Source organism: Malaclemys terrapin, chromosome 8, assembly GCF_027887155.1.
Source record: "Malaclemys terrapin pileata isolate rMalTer1 chromosome 8, rMalTer1.hap1, whole genome shotgun sequence".
NCBI lineage: Eukaryota > Metazoa > Chordata > Testudines > Emydidae > Malaclemys > Malaclemys terrapin.
The window spans coordinates 8,555,308-8,568,472 of NC_071512.1; positions in this window are offsets into that span (position 1 = coordinate 8,555,308).

The following is a 13,165-nucleotide window of genomic DNA, read 5'->3' on the forward strand; positions in this document are numbered from 1 at the left end:
TTTTTCAACATGTTAATTAGCCATTGGAGTTGTGCATTAACAAGCAAAAACAATTTTAGACAGAGGGACTAAATATTCCTTCTCCTCTGAACTGCTCAAATTTCACTCTCCTTGGGTCATGAGATTCCCTTTCATAGTTCTCCAGTTATCACTGGATTGACAGGATCTAATTTTTTTAATATTAAAAACAAGGGGGGTGCGGGGGACAAACACAAAACCCCAGTCAGATTTTTCTGGCTTTCTTTATTCATTGTGCCCCCCAAAAAAGACCCTCTTCCTCTTCTCTTCTCCTTTTCCCCTCACCCCCCCCCCCCCCCCAATCTCCTTTTCAGGCCACTTGATAGCTGTTGTTGTTCTTGTAATATGTGAATAATTTCAAGGTAATATAACTGTTGATCCCAGGATATCCAAGTCCTTTACAAACTATTCATTAAACCCTCTGTGTCTCATTTCTAAACTTGTCAGAATTCTAATCTTATTTGTTTATTTTGATAAAAATAAAATGCTTTAACATTGATATTATCTAAATTTTCAGTTGTGCAAAATGATGGCTTTTAAGCATATTTAGTGATTTAAATATTCAGTTTCTGGAAAATCATGAGGGGGTCAGACTATAATTATTAATTATGATAGATCTTGAGATTCAAAGTTAGCGTTATAATTGTTAAAGCACAAGTTGTCAACATCACATGTCAAAATGTATAAAATATCCTTAAATCAAACTCTAAGTTCTCAAGCAGCATTTTTGTTACTTTGCTTATCTGTACATTTCAATTAGGATCAATAGAAATATTTTGTCTGTGTGGATGCTGAAATCAATATTTACCAACATTTTTCCAATAAAACTCTAATGGTTCCAAGCCTGCATACTGTGGGGCTGGGGTCGGGGGAGGAATCTTGACTGGCTTAAAACTGTCAAATATTAGTAAATTTCTGTTTTCTTATAAGGATGTGCACTCAGACTGCAGTGAGTTCTGTGAAAACTATTTACTAACAAATATTTTTGTCTGATCCTCCACCTTCCTCACTACTTTAGGGTTTAATTTCACAGGAATAACAATTTGTAAGCATGATGGACTGATTTCCAGGTTATGCCTGATAAAGGCATTTTGAATGTATGTAATGATAAATATAAATATATATTTAACTTCTACCTCAATCAACATTTACCTCATAAATCAATATAACAGCCATCTGAAGAGAATTCACTATTTGCTTAGCCTCTCTGTGCAATGAGAGCAATAAGTGTCTCGTGTGAGGTCACACCATAATTAAGTGGCCGAGGCAATTTGAGAATCTAGTCTGCATTCCCCAAAGCCAGTGCAGAGCTGCCATCTTTCTGCCCCCTACAATCAGCTGAGAACAGGCACTAGAAGCTGCTATGGGACATATACCTCTGCAGGTTCATCAAGTGTGGGCTAACATTCTGCCAGCCTCTGCTACTGGAAAATCCAGTGTCTGTCCCGCGTGACCCAGCGCCGCACCACCACCCCGCCCTCCCCTGTAACTTCTTTTGCCATTTGTCACTGCCTAATGGTCTATTATTCTGCCCAAATCACTTGTTTTGCTGCTCATTTGACTCTGCATAATTAACTTTGCCAGCCAATTGACTCTCTGTATAATTAACAGGGATGGCAAGGCCTTGTTTGTGCCCAGTGTGACATTTGATAATTTTTTGCCATCCACTTGGTTTTCTGCATATTCATCATAGTAGATCTAGATGACACTGTGGTTATAATGCCAGCAGCAGGTGCTGGTCACTCTTACCAGCTACCCTGGTGGTGGTGCGATGGTGGAAAATTTATAGAAAAATGCTGGTGTTGCCAAGGCATCGTTATCGTAATTTAATATGGCAAAAACCAATGTCCTTATCTATCCTCCAAACTTTCCAGCACACTATCAGCACCACCATCCTCCCCATCACTCAAGCCTATAACCATGGTATTATCTCTGCCTCCTCTCCCCCTTGCCCCACTCATCTTTGTCCAAATCCCTCTGCTTCATCCTAAATAACATGCCTAAGTTTCATTCTGTTCTTTCGATCCCTACCCTAAATGTTCTTTCAGGCCCTCTTCTCCCGACTTAGATTCCTACTACACCATCCTCCGTGCTGCCCTCCCCAAAAGCAATGCTCCTCTCCCCCCCCCCCCCCGGCCTCTACTAAACACTGCCGCTAAAACAATCTTCCTTGCCCACCATTCTGACCAGTTCACCTTCTTATTTAATAATATGTAGCTCTTGTGTGGCGCTTTTATCAGATCTCAAAGCAACTCACAAAAGCTCAGTATCATTATCCCCATTTTACAGAAGTGGAAACTGAGGCAGAGAGATGAAGTGACTTGCCAAAGAAGGCAAGTGGCAGAACTGGATCTAGAATCCAGGTCTCTGGATTCCTAATTGTGTGCTCTGTCCACTGGACAATACTGCCACCCACTGACTCTTTGCTGCCCCAACTGAGTTCCTACTCCTGTCATCCCCATCAGCACCCTGTGTAATTCTACCCCTCCCTTAACTGCCCTTGTTCTGTGTCACGTCCACCCTGTCAATGATGCCTGTGTTGATCTTCATCTGCCTGTTTGTCAGCATCTTGCACAACCCCACCCCATCTGCATGAAACAACCCTGCGGGATGAGAAGTATCTGCAAGGCTACAACCTCTCTGTAGTCTGGTCACTCCTAAGGAGCCACTTTATCCATGATGCTATGGAGAAACTAGCTGACTTATGAGTTTTGAGAAGTAATTGGGAATAATTTAGATATGCATACATCCTCCTGGTGGGATATAAAACTTAGTGTAACCATATATTACCAAGATGTGGCCAATCACTCCTTTGATTGCTCAGCTAATATATTACCTCTACTGTTTTGTCTTTAGACTGAGTTCCACAGGGCATACACCCTGCCTTCTTTCCTGTTTGCAAAAATCTACCACACTGTGAACACTACTGGGAATAAATAATAATCTGATGTTCTGATTTACCATCTCATTGCAGAATAATATACTTTGAAAGGTTTGGCTGCAGTTCAGTGTAGTTTGCCTTCCATCCTTGGTGCTCCTTTTCATTTAAAACCTAACTAGGTTGTGCTTAGTCTTGTCCAGATTCTCCCCTGTGTCTATGGCTTCAATTTTAACCTCTTTATTTATTAATCAAGCATTGTACCAATTGGTTCCTAGTCTGTTACACTTATTGAATTTTAAAAATGCAATCCTATGCAAAATCTGCAAATATATTCCCAACCTTATTTTCACAAATGGTGTTTTTGCATTCATCTGAAGAGAGAGAATCTTCCATTACCAAGATATTTGGCCGCTTTGTAGCCATTTTTATCGACTGTTATTTCACAGCCCAGTTACTCTTTGCCTAGCTGGCCTATAACATATTCCTGTAAATAGCTCTTTTTAGACCTCTCCATTTCATGCGTTTGTATGCAACCATTATAACCTTCTCTTGCTGAGCTTGCTTTTCCATATGCAAGTGCCCCTAAATCTTCAAATGCATCTTTTAGATAGATGATCATGTCCAGGAGGTGGGGTGCAAGGGATGCTTCCTTCCCCCAATTTCTTTCTATCCTGTTCTGTATGCCCCCTTTTAAAATCATATCTATTATTTTGCCCCTGAGATGGTCTATTGGTTTGTCAAGATTACAAGTCCTCTGCATGGTTTATATGTAGGGCTTCTGATTTTCAGTTTTAACCTATAAAACACCCACAATAACAAAAAAGTCAGTGCTTATTGGATAAAACTAGAAATGGTTGCTTGTATCTAAGGGCTTGTTCACACAGTCTACATCACTGCTCAGTATAGATTTCAAAAGCCCACTAACTTGTTGCACATTGGTCCATATAGACCAATGGCCCCAATCAAACTTTTCCTGTCCTTCTCCTCCCTGTTCCCCCCTTACCAGTAATAGAATGTGTCCTAGAGTGGGAGCTGGGGCCAGGGTCAGGGAAGAGCAGGGCAGGGTGATGGTCCCTCCCTGCCCCCCCCTCCACCCCCCCCAGTTTGGGAACTACTGATGTAGACCTTGCTGGTACACTCCCCAGTGCACTTTAACATCGTGCTGTTTGAAAGAGTACTACAGAATCACACTAGGGAACATTACAGAGATTACTCATTAGTGTATACAGAGCCCCCAAACCCCCATTTTTTTGACATCTACAAAAAACTTTAGTTGCTCAGAATACACCATGGATAAAAAAAGAAATTGACCCTAAAAAACAGAAGCTCTAGTTGTATGTAAACAGATTATCTGTATTGGCTTCATCATCCCACAACTGATTGCTAGTGTCTGGTAAAAGTAACAGTTGCCATCACATCTCAAGCAATGTATTCATTGTGCTAAAGTGTCATGTCCTATTTCAGTGCTGGGCAAGGCACAGGTATTCTGCTGGGAAGAGATCTAGGGTTCTTGATCTGGAGTCATCTTCCTCGGTTTTGGGGGTGGGGGGGCGGTTAATTGTCTCTAATTCAGATAGAATGAGTCTCCATGTAAAACACAGCCATTCATTTCCCATACAACTCGCATATCCCTCGTTTATCTACTCCTGATAAGTGGTTTCTCCTCCTAGGAACATTGGGATGCAACAAATCATTTTGAAACTTTAAACATTTCAGCCATCTCTAATTAACAAGGACCAAGATTTCTGCCACCAGGCTGTTTAGCAAAGTACCTAGACAGGAAGTGAACCTAAGAACTTGGACACACTAAACTGACAGGGCTAGGTGTTGTGCCCTCGGTAGCTATTTTGGAGTGGGTATAGTCAGTGATGAGCTGCCAAAATCGTAACTGGTTCCCTACTGGGTCCTCGGCGGCTTTTCTTGTAGGAGCTGGAGAAAAGGTTCTTCTCATCAACTTATGATTTAGTTGAGACTCTTAGCTTTGGAAAAGAGTTCCTATCTGGTCAAAAAGTGAATCCTGCTCTTCCACTATGGTTTTCCACAATAGTTAAAAGAAGGGAAAAGTTATAACTAACCACATACTTATGATTAGGGGAGAGGACCATGAGAGATGAAACAAAGAAGCCAATAGACTTTACTCAGTATAAATACCTAGATAGAAATCCTCATTCAGCATAAGCTGAAGTGAATAAAGATCTGCTTGCTGAAGTGCTTTCACTGTTACCCATCTCTGTGAATGGGGTGGATTTGATAGAGATGGCCCCAGCCTGAATGCACTGTAATAACCAGGAAAAAAAACCTCATCTTTTACCCACTGTTTTCTTGTTAGAAGTATAGAAAGTAACCATGCTACGCAGATGCCATTGTAGCATGTCTTTGTACTGTGTCGATGCTTCCTTCATAACGACCTTAGATTGTATTGTTGTCGAGTTGGACCTAGGCCATGAAGTGCTGAATTAGATTCAAGCTTGGAAAGTTTGAGAGGGTTTGCTTCTGGCGTTCCAGTTCAGACCCATCTTTATAGATTAATTGCCCATCTGTAATGGGTTAAAGTGCCACATTATATAGGGAAAACTATTGCTCTGAATGGTTGAATGTTCTGGCCAGTAGTGAAGGTTTTTTTTCTTCTTTATGAGCAGCGCTGGTCTGCTTCAGTGAGCTCCCTGCTGGACAGCCTGAGAACTCTTACAGTTAATAGAAGAAGTATGCATCAGAAGGCAGGGATAGCTCAGTGGTTTGCCCATTGGCCTGCTAAACCCAGGGGTTGTGAGTTCAATCCTTGAGGGGGCCACTGAGGGATCTGGGGCAAAAAATTGGTCCTGTTAGTGAAGGCAGGGGACTGGACTTGAGGACCTGTCAACTGGTCCCTTCCAGTTCTATGAGAGAGGTATATCTCCATATATTATTTTTTATTTTATATTAATGTGAAGACCAGGCACTAAAATCAGACTCTAGAGAACTGCAGTGATTGCCAATTTGGGTGGAACTCTTACATGTACATGATAACAAGATGACATAGTCCCTGAGACATCACCATTTCTCTCCACAGTCAGGACCAACTGCAACAATTAGGAACATGAGGCACGATGCACCCTGAAGAGTGACGCCCCTTGACTCAGGGAACAGAACTTTCTAGGCAGGCACACTTTGTCTATGGGAAATCCTACCACTGAGGATTAGTGGCATCGAATCCTGACACCTTCAGTATGCAATGTAAGACCCATCTCTTTCCCACAATAGTAACCAACCCCCAGGAGTGAGTGGAAGGAAAGAGGCAATAATGGAAGAAATAGGACTGCAAAGATTGTTCTGCTCCCTCCTTCCTAACCTAAGCACAAAAATGTTTTGTGTGTGTTGGCTTTCTAAAATCTTTTAGAAAGGTATTCAGTTATTGCCATAATGAGCTTGCTATAAACTCCCAGACAGGAAGAGGCAGAGATGGGCCTGAATGGGGCGCGACATGATTTTGTGTTTAAACTAGTGGACTTTTTTCTTCAAAGCAGGATTTCAGAGACTGCATGAGAGTCGAGTTTAAAAATTGACCCCACAGGAAGAGAACATATTCTGATGGAACATGGCAAAGAAATTATTTTCAAGGTTGGACTTGAATACACAAACTGCCATCCCGGTGCTCCTCTTCCTGCAGGATCCATATGATGCGATCCCCTGCCAACACAGACTTCTCTTTATCCCTAGCAAAGCTCTGCAGAAAAGCTTTCTCTTTCTTAGACCTGCTGCTCAGCAGTCCATTCTCTTCTTGTGCATGCATTTTTCTTGTAATTATAATTTTGACAGTATCTATTATCTAAACTCATAAGTGTGAAATTAATGTTTACATAATCTGAACTAGTTAAAGTAAATTAAAGTGAACTGTCACCTTCCAGTCTTAGCTGGAATCGAGAATAGTACTGTACATGTAACAGCACACGGTCTGTCGCATTGCAGGAATAAATAACTTGATGTTTTGATTTATCTGAAACTTAACTAACAAGGGATTCCCTCTTACTGGCATCTTGGTCATTCAGTTTGAACTCAATATGCATTTGAAACCGTGGATTATAAAATAGATTTTGCACTTTCAAACTTGGCTTCTTTCTTACTACCAAATACTCTTGAGTGATCTCTTTCCCCCAGTGATACCAGCCACAGCTTTCGTGACTGGCTCATCAGCCCATCATTATTTTATATTTATTACCTTTCCTGCCAATGAAAATCTTATAAGGGCAATGGATTATTCACCTCTCTTTGGTTCAAATGGGATTTGTTTCAGCTCAGATTGCTAATTACATTAGCAATACATTTCTGCTTTAAGGTTTCTAATTGAAAGTATCCTGTGATTCTTACTCAAATACTTATTTTCCTCTTAAAAACAAGATTTTTACACCATTTCCTTGTGTGATCAATGAATGTTTAAAGGGACAAATCAAGTAAAATATTTTTAAACCTGTTATAAAATCTTAAATCTATTAGTTAATTTACTTTTCACCATTTATGCTATTTACTTTCTGATTTCCCTTACCTTGTCCTTGAGCCATGATTCATGCTTTATTTTGTGATTGGGCAAGCAGGCAGGCATATGCTTCTGATTTTATGGATGGTCTATTTTTGGAGCAGCTTGTTAGCTGCTGACAACCAGCATTGAAGTCAAGGGAGCTACACTGCTTTACATCAACCGAGGATGTGGCCCTTTTGTCTTGAACCCAGCAAAAATACACCCCCTCCCCGCAAACCAATACAATTTTTTTTTTTAAGTTGTAATATAGCACATGACCTCAGTCAGTGATATCTCTTCTCTTCCCTTCAGGCAGAGGTTGCATCTAAAGGTGTTCCTCTCCTAGGCCCTCATCCAACTCCTATGGAAGCCCCAGGGAGGTTGGTCAGGCCTTTACTTAATACCGCTAGGAAGGTCCCTCAGTAATGGAATGTTTATCATGCAGTGTTAGAATTTACTACCTGCGTGACAGTGTACCCCATAAGGCTTTATGGGGGGGTGCTTATAAATGTATGTATGACATAACTGGAATATGTTTTGTGCTGCGTGTGCCATGTAATATATCTCCGTAAAGGTTATGGTCTACTATACCTATTCATCCTATCTGTACACATATATCATTTTCTACTTGAGGTTAAGAATATGGGCTGTATACTTGCTTGGTTTCTAAGTAAGCTTTGTGAGGCATTTGGTCAGTTTCTTTAGGAAGGAATTTGCAAGGTTAAGTACCTGATCAGGAAGCACTTGGGGAACAATGCATCTTGGAATACTCCAATCCACATAAGAAGTCTTCCTGGAGACATACAAGATACCATGTGGACAATGGCTTCGGCCTGTAAAGACTGAGTCATGCAGAGACATGTGACTTGCCCAGGTGACTCCAAAACTCCATCTTGGAACTGGACTTTGCATAGGAGGGGGGGTCTCCACCCACAAGAGAGAGTCTATTTAAATCTGTGGGAGACTCCTCCATTTTGTCTTCAGCTGGCTAAAGAAGGAGCCTCTCCACACACACCCCCACTCCCCCCAGGATACTCGAAGGAAACTGGAACAAAGGACAGTAACTACAGGGAGTGAGAGTGATTGCTGGACCCAGGCTAAAAGGAGATTAGCCTGTAAAAGGGAGCATTCTGGAACTGGTGAGAATCTTATCTGTATTTAGTTTGATTAGACATAGATTTGCGCATTTTATTTTATTTTACTTGGCGACTTACTTCTGTCTGTTACCACTTGGAACCACTTCAATCCTATTTTCTGAATTTAATAAAATCACTTTTTATTTAGTAATTTACTCAGTATGTATTAATACTTGGGGGAGCAAACAACTGTGCATATCTCTCTATCAGCGTTAGAGGGTGAACAATGTATGAGTTTGCCCTGTATAAGCTTTATACAGGGTAAAATGGATTTATTTGGGTTTAGACCCCATTGGGAGTTGGGTATCTGAGTGCTAAAGACAAACACAGTTCTGTGAGCTGTTTTCAGGTAAACCTGCAGCTTTGGGGCACGTAATTCAGACCCTGGGTCTGTGTTGGAGCAGACGGGAGTGTCTGGCTCAGCAAGACAGGGTGCTGGAATCCTGAGCTGGCAGGGAAAACAGAAGCAGGGGTAGTCTTTACACATCGGGTGGCAGCTCCCAAGGGGGTTTCTGTGATCCAACCCGTCACAACCTGATAAAACTATACAAGGTGTATCCAGTTCATTGTCTCTCACATGGTGAAGCAGCAGATTCCAAATTTCGCCAAGTTTATCTTCCCAACGAGCTAACGACTGCCAGCCTGACCCTATTGTGACTCAGGTTATTTCAAAGCCATTAGGCCAGTGAAACAGAGCAGCCTTGAGGTCAAGCTCTTGCAAATGTATCTCAATTACCTACCTTTGTACAGTACTTCACCAAACCTCATTCTCTACTATAGAAGCACTAAGTTCAGCATGTGATCTGCACACAGGATGTGCTTCAATGGAACATTGAATGATTGCTGATGTCCTCTTCAACATGTTTCTGATTAATAGCTAGTTTGAGCCTTATCAGCAAATTAAGCTATTGTATAAACTTTCTGCACCTTCACTGGCTCTTGACTTGTACAGTGATCTGTTACTGTCACCTAGCTGGAATCCTGGCGAGAACAGAGACTTGCCTATTCAATAGATCAGCTGAAATCTTAAAGATTTTGCAAATTTTTTAATCTCTTCAAGGCCCTATTCTCTTCTGCTGTAACCCTATTAAAGTCCAGTAAGGCAACATGAACAGAGGCACATACAGTCTGAAATCAGGTTAGGCTGAGTAATGACCCATTCCATACACAGAAGAAAACACCAGTAACTGAGACTCAGAATAGAGGTCTCGATTCAGCAAAACAGTTAAGCACCTGCTTAAATCCATTACTGCTGCTATGAATTTGTATTTTGATAGTTCCTAGAAGCTAGGGTTCCATTCTGGTAGGCACTGTACAAATAAATAACCGAGACAGCCCCTGCCCCAGAGAACTCACAATGTAAGCTCATAGGCAACAGGTGGATACAACAAATGAACAGGGGAAGCACAATGAAGCAATCATGGTCGGTACTGAAAAAGGTTGGTCACCACTCTCTAGCTGTCTAACCATCACTGAGTTCTCTGTAGGCATTACAGCACTTGCCTATCTTTAATGACTTCCATAGGACTTAAGCATGTGCTTAACTTTAAGCATGGGTTTAAGCGCTTTGCTGAATTGGGGCCATAATGCACCAGCCAACCTCTTTAATCCTGGACTGAGATGAATTTCTTGAGAGTAGTGACCACTGCAATTATTACATGAGACTGCCCCTGATGTTTAGTTCCGTTTGTCAGTAGAGTTTCTCAATAGCTCCCAAACTCGGTACATTCTGTCCAGCGAGAAGAACTGAAGCCCCCTTATTTATTGTGGTTTTTAACTTGGATTAACCCATCTCAACACACATTCCAGTGGTCAGTGATGTAATAGATCTTTCCACAGAAAACACTCTCTGGAGAGTAATACTGTCAGGAAATGGAAGCCCTCTCACTTGATACTTGTATTTACAATAAATACCCTGACTGAAGGCTTTTGTTTGGTGGTGTGAGCTGAAGCTTGTCATTTCTACCCTTCTCAACCGCACCATTGTCCGAGCCTGGAGAGTCATTAGGATCTGATCTGTGAAGAAAAGATCCAGCGTGAGATGAAAATAGTTCTTCCATTACAGACTATCTAGGGGCTTTGTCAAAATAACTGTCAGCTGCAAGGAGCCATTTCGGCTACATCTACACTTGGTGCCGGGAATGTGAGTTACAGCTTGACTAGACATATACTAACTCTCCTGGAGCTAGTGCACTAAAAATAGTAGCTGTGGTAGCACAACCAGCATGGGGTAGTTGCCCCAAGCATATACCTGCAGGGTCTGGACAGGTTTGTATTCAGGGAAGCTAGCCCCTCTCGCAGCTCACCACTGCCCATGGTGTTGTGGCTACGCTACTGTTTTTAGTGCTAGCGGAACTCAGGCCTGCTTGGTGTGGCACTCTGTCTCCCTCTAGTGGCAGCTACACGAGCGAGTGAGTGAGTCTGCTACAGCCTTGGCTAAGGGATGTGTCTTTTAGCTCATATAGTAGGGAGGCTCATGTATTAAGCTCCAGAGGTCCCAGGTTTGATCCCGGCCCAAGATGACCGGAGTCTGTCCGCGTTACGCTAGCTCAATGAGAGCTAACAAAAGTATGTCTGCTTGTGCTGGGAATGACACAGCCGGTTCCAAATGTAGGTGTAGCTTGAGTGTCACGGTGCTGTGGTTTCTCCAAGCTACCAGGTCAAATACTAATGTGCCTGTGACCCTCATTGGTCACAACAAAACTATGCCCCTGTCTTGTCCCAAATGAACACACTAGTTCTCGGCTCCCCCAAAAATATAGCCTTGCCATCTCATTCAGGGCATTTTCTAGCATCGTGGAGGTCAATAGGAATTTTGCCATTGAACTGAATCTGTGCAAACAGCAAGGGCCTTATCCTGCTCTGTGTCTATCTCACTAATGCCACATTTCTCAGAAGCTGTCCTGCTTGGATCAATAAGTGCTCTCTTTTCTGATTCAAAGGTCTAAAGATCCTTCACTTGTCAAGCAGTCCAACTCCTCCCTTTCCCCCATAGACCTATTTCCTCAGTCCAGCAAGCATTATAATATTGTTGTGTTAAGCTATGCAGTGTTTGCCATGTAGATACTGTGCATTGAGAGAAACAAATATTGGGGGGGGAGGGGAAGAGGACAAGCGTTTACACGGAGAAACTCCTTTTGTATCCCATTCTCCTGCAGGTGAGTCATCCCCCTTACATGCACCCCAAAATCACCAGAGGCAGCAGACCAACCCTCCCAACTGCCACCACTGCTGCTGCCACCATGTGGAATAGCTACCAAGCAGGGAGGGAATCCTCCATGAGATGCTAAGGAGGGAGAAGCACAGTAGGGCAAGAGATATTGACGGGGTCAGGGTTGTAGGACTGATGGAATTGGCTATGAAATTACTAGGGGTTGTTTGTTGTTGGAGAAGGAATGAGTATGGAGTCAGATGTTTTGCAGGCAGAGCGTATATTACCCAGGGAACATTGCTTCTCTCACTGACTATGGCTTAAAATTTTTTGATGGATTCCTTTGTTTAAAAATTGGGCAGCATATCTGCCTAGCTACCTATATAATTAGCAGAGAATACGTCACACTCATTCATCAACATCCAATGTTCTTGCTCTGGGTGCAGTTCAAGGTGTTGTGTTTTGATCTATGGATTCCCTATGTGGCTTGCGGTTAATGGCTGCCTTAGAGCTTGCTCTCGTCCTTTCTACCATCACAGCAGTGGAAATCAAATGGACTGTTTTTGCATTGAAGTCTTTGACCTGGACTCTGATAGTGGCTGGCTGAGAGTTCTTGAGGAAGAGCCCTTGACTGAAATTCACTCCTCCTGCTGGTCTAACAAAGCATGAGTTTATGGCCTTCAGGGCGCAGTGTAAACCTCATCAACTTCCTCAGGCTTTTGCCTGAGGAGGAGGATGCATTGAATTGGCAGTGGTCAATATGTTCTTTCTCTGTTTATGTTTATGTGCAGGGCTAGAGATTTAGGGCTGGTCTACACTGGGGGGAGGGAGGGATCGATCCAAGATACGCAACTTCAGCTACGTGAATAGCGTAGCTGAAGTCGAAGTACCTTGGATCGAATTACCTGGGGTCCACACGGCACGGGATCGACGGCCGCGGCTCCCCCACCAACTGCGCTACCGCCGCTCACTCTGATGGAGTTCTGGAGTCTACGGTGAGCGCGTTCAGGGATCAATATATCGCATCTTAACGAGATGCGATATATCAATCCCGGATAAATCGATTGCTACCCGCTGATACGGCGGGTAGTGAAGACGTACCCTCAGTGATGGGCCCAATTTACAAAGCAAATAAAATAAACTGATGTGCACAAAGTCAATCTGATTGGATAATTGCTCATTCGTTTTAATATTAACCCAAAACCAGCAGGTGGAGTTCTCCCAGGGAGAATACTGTTAACTGCTGCAAACTTGACTTTACAACCAAGAAGTAAGTGTGTGTGTGTGTGTGTGTGTGTGTAGTAGCTATGTCAGTCCATTTCTAGGGGCTAATTATCGGGGAGCCAGTCAGTATTGTCACAGAATATATTTGAGCCTAGGCTGGTTCAGAGACTGAGGATAAAAATATCCCCTTTTGCCAGCTTGCTTTCTTTCCTTCATCAAAAGAACTGTGTTTAGCTTTTAGATAATGGCAAAGGGACAAATCC